Source organism: Pseudomyrmex gracilis, unplaced genomic scaffold (genome assembly GCF_002006095.1).
Source record: "Pseudomyrmex gracilis isolate BER0280 unplaced genomic scaffold, ASM200609v1 scaffold_2033, whole genome shotgun sequence".
NCBI lineage: Eukaryota > Metazoa > Arthropoda > Insecta > Hymenoptera > Formicidae > Pseudomyrmex > Pseudomyrmex gracilis.
Window position 1 is genome coordinate 13,072 of NW_018022617.1, and position 6,719 is coordinate 19,790.

Genomic DNA, 6,719 nt, shown 5'->3' on the forward strand with positions numbered 1-6,719 from the left:
AAAAATTGATTTGTATGATTATTGTATCAGAATGATAATATAAATTAAAAACTTAATTTTGTAGTAACATCTAAAACTATTATTGTAAAGTCGTGAAAAAAGATTATTATATCGAAAATAAAAGTAGTAGAATTTTGAAGGCCTATGATTCATGTATTACTTGTTAATAAAACTTTGGATATCATATATGGTATTTAACACAATAGCACTTTTTCTGCCATATTAAATTAACTTGGTGAAGGAATTTTATTGTAACTATGAAACATAGAAGAATAGGATGGTACGCAGTTAATAAATAAATTTTAGTGAAATATAATAATAATGTTTTGTTTGGATGCTAAAGATTCTCACCTAATAAAAGCACATAAAATTACTCTTATAATTAAAATAAGTGAACCTCTTTGATTAAATAATAATTCATGAAATAAATGTGTCAGGGTAATCTCTGTATCGGCGAGATATCCCTGTAAGTCCTAAGAAATAATAAAGAAAAATGGGTATGTTTACAACAGTAACTATTGGTAAAACGTAAATATTTAATCAAAAATTATTGAGAGCGTAACCAGTAATAAGAGGGAAACAGTGAATAAATCTTAAAATAATTGAGAATACAGCTTCTATAGATAGGACATAATGGAAACGGATTACAAGGTTGTATGTATCATGTAATACAATATCAAGTGATAAATTTGATAGTATAAAACCAGTTAATCATCTTATGGTAAATATACTTACAAATATAATTACAACGATCATAAATAAATGGAAGTTATATTTATTTTAAACAATTTAAAACTCTTTTAAGGCTCCAAAGTTTCCAAACTAATAATAAATATATATTCGGTCATAAGAGCCGGTCGGTAGGTGTGCGGAGATTATACGTGTACATATATACATATATACGTGTTCACTTGTAAAGTTTTACACGTGAAATTTGACTTGTAATAACAATTCTAAAATTTATATAGGGTGCTATATTTGCATCTCGTATATAAAAGATCCCAAATACCCTCTTAATATATTTAATTTATTTTTGTGCAAGGTAGTAATTTATCTAAAGATTTTAATTTCTGTGGGAACAGCAATGATCATTGTTGCTGAGGTGAAATATGCTCGTCAGCATCTGTTCCTACTGAAAATATATAATGGGTTTATACAATAAATCCTAGAAATCTAATTGCTATTATTGCACAAAGTATTCCTAAGAATCCGAATGTTTCTTTTTTACTTTTGTTACTTATAATAATATGAAAGATTATTCCAAATCCTAGTAAGATTAAAATATAAACTTCTGGATGTACAAAAATACAGAATAAGTGGTGGCATAGGATTAAGTGTACTCCTCCTGAGAAGTCAAAAAATATGGTATGTAATTATTGATCTGTTGAGAGCGTGGTGAATGCACCAGCTAGCACAGGTAGTGGTAAAACAAGCAGAATAGCTGTAAATAAGATAAATCAGACTATTAAAGGAGTTTTGTCTACAGAAAAATGTTTATGAGTTATATTAATAATTGTAGAGAGAAAGTAATAGCTCCCATAATTGAAGAAATTCTTGCAATATGTAGAGAAATATTGTTAAATCTACTGACGAACCTTCGTGGACTTTTTTATTTGAGGAGAGAAGAGGGTATACTGTTCAACCAGTTCCAACACCGGAGCTAATAAATCTTTTTAAAGTAAGAAGTATAATAAACGGTAATGGTAGTCAAAATCCTATGTTATTTATTCGTGAATAAGCTTTGTCTGCTGACCCAATCAGTAAAAGGACAAGAAAATTACAAAATCCTCTAATTATAAATGGCACAACTATGAAAAAAATTATATTCAATGCGTGTTTTGTTACAATAAAATTATAAAGTTGATTATTGTTAATGATTGCGCCGCATGATCCAAGTTTAATTTGAATAATTATTCTCATTTATGACTTGATCATACCACCTCATATGGCAAATATAAAGTAGAAAATTCCAATATCTTTATGATTCGTTAAAAATAGTCATTTGTTGTTATATATTTATACTAAATTTAATATATTGGTAGTAAAATTAATTATAAACATTAGAGTGCTATGTCTGATTTAAGTACTAAATTGGAAATTTATTTAAAAACTACTTTTTTAATACTAAAGAAAGTTAAGAATATTTAATTTATGAATATAATTTTAGTTACTGATCATCAGTTTTAATTAAAATGTTTAAAATTTATAAACTAATTATTTTTTAAACTTTGCAAGCTTATAGTTTACTACTAAATTAAAATTTTTTAAGTATTATAATTAAGGGAGTAAATAAGGATATGATAATAAAGGCAGAATTATTTAAATCAAAACTTGATTTTTTGTGTAAATTTAGATTTAAAGGTTTTTACAAATATGAATCATGAAATTATTTTAATGTGGATAAATGTTATTAACAAGGAACTAAATAAGACAAATATTATTAATATCATCATATTTGATTTTTTAATAATAATGTAAGTTGTGAATTAGTTGAAGATAAAAAAACAAACTGGTGACATTTTTGATAAGGTTATTATTATTAATGCAAATATTAAATTAAAGTTTTTGATACTGCGTTGAAAAATTTGAGTAAGATTGTAGGTTTATTCAAAATTTAACTAATTATAAGTAAAATGGTAGAGTAAGGAAAACAGTATATAAATCATATTTAATGCTTTACTTAAATAAGTATAATAATTTATCTTGTTTTATTACTGAAGGAATCTATAATTAAGAGTTTTATTCTTTTAATGTTGATTATAGAAACAGGAAAAACACTTATTGTTATATTTAAGAATATATAAAATATATTATTATTATTAAGAACATAAAGATCTGTCTTGTAATCTCTGTAAGATAAAAAATATTTAATGAATGCAATTTCTGAAAAGTTAGTAAAAGTGCACTTGTTTGCCAGGTTATAAATTTGCTTAAAAAAGGTAATCCTAAATGGAAAGGGATGATTCCACGTTTTAAAAATAAAGATAATATTAATATTGAATGTTTCAAATTTAAAATTACTAGGTTGATAATTATGGCAAACAATATAATTAAAAATGCTAGAAATTGTATTACAAAATAAGTAAAAGTAATTTTTATTTTTTTAATTATTATAAGTATGTAATTAATGAATATGAAAGTATTAATTTCTATAATAAATCAAATTTGGAGTATGCTAAATAATATTCTTGTTATTAGGGATGTAAAAATTAATGTTGATGTTAGAAAGATAATGATATTAGAAAAGAAGATAATGATATTGAAAAATAAGTTGATTTATAATTTAAAAACTTATTAAACAATAATATTTTGTAAGGTTCTCTGAATTATAAGTTTTTGAAATTTGATATTTTTTTACAAACTTTTGACTAAATATCGAACAAATCAATCCGAGGTTTTATATCAAATCTTGATATTCTGATATTTTTCTAATTGAGAGACATGTACGTATCGCGGATAGAATTTTTTTAATCTAGAAAACAATTCAAAAGTAGTATTGATTTTAATTTTTTCATATTGCAAAAAATTCAACACAAAGTGCAACAAAATATACTGTGAAATTCTCACACAGAGACGGAGAAATCACAGAAGACTCTCAAAGTGGCAAAAATGAAAAACTAGACGCCCGCTGAAATAAAGATTACCGCCGTGCAGCTGACTTGTGAAGCAAAAGAATGTGACTTGGAACTTTTGTTTTCATCTTCAAAGCAGAAGATTTTGGACCCTCACAAACTTGCTAATTATCAACATTAAAATCGCAAAGCGTTCGAAGATGTCATACGCAAGAATCGTATGATCATTTCTAACTGGATAAAGTACGCACAATGAGAAAAAAGTCAGAAACAGATTTAACGGGCGAAAGCTATTTACGAGCGAGCGCTGGAGGTAGATTATCGAAATATATCTTTGTGTGTCTCAAATACATGGAGATATAAATGCGCAACAGGCAGGTCAATTACACCAGGAATCTGTGGAATTGTGCGATCACGTTGCTGCCACGAGCAAATCAATTTTGGTACAAATATACGTACATGTAAGAATCTCTGGAAAACATTGCCTGTGCGCATCGTGTTATCGAGCAATAAATGAAATGAGAATTGGACGAACCGGTCTGCCTGGCAGACGAATATGAAGTTTGTGCTGCAACAAAAAGATTGATCGCGCCCAACAAATTTACGAGCGCTTTATTATGGTACATCCCGATAAAGCATTGGATAAAGTACGGAGGAGCTTTACGAATTTATCAGAGGCGCGCGCGACGTTTACGAACAAGCGGTGAACTATTTACGAAAACGAGGACCTGGACGAGAAGTCGTTTCCGGTTTTTGTTAAGTTTGAGAAAAACCAACAAAACACGTTCGCGCGCGTATCATCTAGAAGTACGCTTTAGGACATCTGTCAAAAAGAAGCAGTCAAAAAATTTACAAGGCTTATACAAGGTTTATACAATTCACGAAAAAAAGTACAGCGATTGCTTGGGAATCGAGGACGTCTTCTGCAAGCAGAAGCATCAGTACGAGCAGAAAGTGAAGGAGAATCCGTCTACCTACGACACGTGGTTCGATTATCTTGTAAGTAAACCCAATGTGATTCACAAGACGTACGAACAAGCGATCGCTAAAGTTTCGTCAACCAAGAAAAAACAATGCTGGCATAGGTACATCTACCTTCGGATCAAGTATGCCATCTTTGATGAACTGGAAACGAAAGATATCGAACGTTGCCGTGAGGTGTACAAAGTGTGTCTGAAACTCATACCGCAAAAACGTTTCACTTTCTCCAAGATCTGGCTGTATTACGCGTACGTTGTGGTAATCCGACAAGAGAACATCCAGAAAACAAACAAACGTTGGATCTGGCACTGGGCATCTGTCCGACGGACAAGCTCTATCAAAGTTACATTGATCTGAAAACGCAGCTTGTTGAGTTTCGATCGATGTCGCAAGTTGTATGTGAAGTTTCTCGAGTTCGGTCCGAAGAATTGCGCCACGTTGATGCGATTTGCCGAGGTGGAAACGCGTTTAAATGAGATCGTTTGCGCCCGTGCGATCTACAAATTCGCCGTCGCGCGGCCGCAAATGAACATGCCGGGACTGCTGTGGAGATCGTACATTGACCTTGAAATCGCTTAAAGCACGACAAAAACGCTCGTCAACTTTTCGAGCGTTTAATCGAACGTACGTTGCACGTCAAGGTCTTGATCGTTCACGCCAAGTTCGAATTGCTGAACCCGCAGCTGGAAAAACGACGACGCTTTGGCCAGGTGTTTATTCGAGCGCAAAAACAACGCGTCAAAAAACAGCGGCGACATCAAGAGTCGCGTGTTGTGCTGGAGACTTAGAAGGACTTTGAGAGTGAAAAAGGCACGAAAACTTTTGCCAAGATTATGTAGAAGATGACGCGCAAAGTAAAGAAGAAGAAAAGCATTGTTGAGAAAAACGAGATCAACGACAAATAAAGAATCTACGATATGTAAGGAAAACACCATATAAAGTTGCAAATCGTAAACGTTGTTCTTTTGCTGGCAAATGCAAAAAAAGAACAATAAATCAACACTGCGTTACATCAAATATATTTATTTTGGTGCCTTCAATGCATCATTGTTTTGTTTAGTGACATTAAGCAAACGTTAAATCATTTTTGCTATATCGGAATTGACACTGGCATAAGCTCCGTTTACTCGCGCTTTTACGTATTCCAAGGGATTCGCTTGAGCAATGCAAGTGTGATTCGAGTCAACGGCGTCGCATTCTTTCGCGGACGGTACTTGTATGTTCGGATACTACCGTTAAACAAAAATTCCAACAGTTTAAACGTTACGATCGCTACGCTTTCTCTCTTTAAACGACCGTCCGAGTAAACGCGCGCACTATACATTATGTCGTAAAACCGATTGTACAAATTGCTGTTAAGCACCGCGCAATTGCCGCATATTTTACTTAGATTAGTAGTTGCTGCTATGCATATTATATCTATGAGTTACGCGCGATTTTAAATGGATTTGTCGGTCCAGGCGTCTACGTTCATTCCGCGTTTGAATTTTGCTGCAAGTAGGGTAGAAACGTATTGACGCGCGCTTGTAAACTTGCATCTAAGGATTAAATGTGCGCATCGCGCGACACAGAGCTTCCATGGATCGGTTATAATTGAGTTTGCAAAAAAACAATAGTTTTACCGCAATGGAATTTGTCCAATCTACGCTCCGTTGTTCCGAACGTACCGCTACGCTGTTCGACAAACGACGAACGCGCTGCGGCGACGTGTCGCACATTAGGCGCGAGAATAAGTGATATGTCATTGATTGGGAGCACGTGGAGTGCAACTGATCGCCGAACAGAAACGTTTGAAACAGGCACGCTTGCAATTTGAGCAACGATTTGATTCCGCGTACAATCATACACGTGTACACGTTTCCGTCAAAATCGGCGTTCAGGTTGCCGAGTGTTACGTCCCGGTCGGTCGCGGCTAAAAAAATTAAAAGAAATTTAGTTCTCGGACCATTGACTGGGAATTACCGCTGTTTTGGGTAAAAACCCGGGATCGCCCGCGGCAAGGGAGTCGTTCAGGAAAACGTGGGAAGGGAGATACGACGGGACCGGTTTTAGACGCGGTCTCCGGAGAAAATAAACACTGTGGGGTCGTCGAGGTTACGCACGCCTTCGTAGTTAACCCTATCTATAACGTAGGTGTGTTGTCCTATGCACTCTACGCACTCTATT

General features: G+C 33.3%; 2 pseudogenes; one reads left to right on the forward strand and one right to left on the reverse strand.

The window, feature by feature from the left end:
• Positions 1-227: 227 nt before the first annotated feature.
• On the reverse strand, positions 228-1,945 carry LOC109862591 (annotated as a pseudogene).
• A 929-nt stretch (positions 1,946-2,874) lies between these two features.
• On the forward strand, positions 2,875-5,458 carry LOC109862592 (annotated as a pseudogene).
• The last annotated feature ends 1,261 nt before the right edge of the window (positions 5,459-6,719 follow it).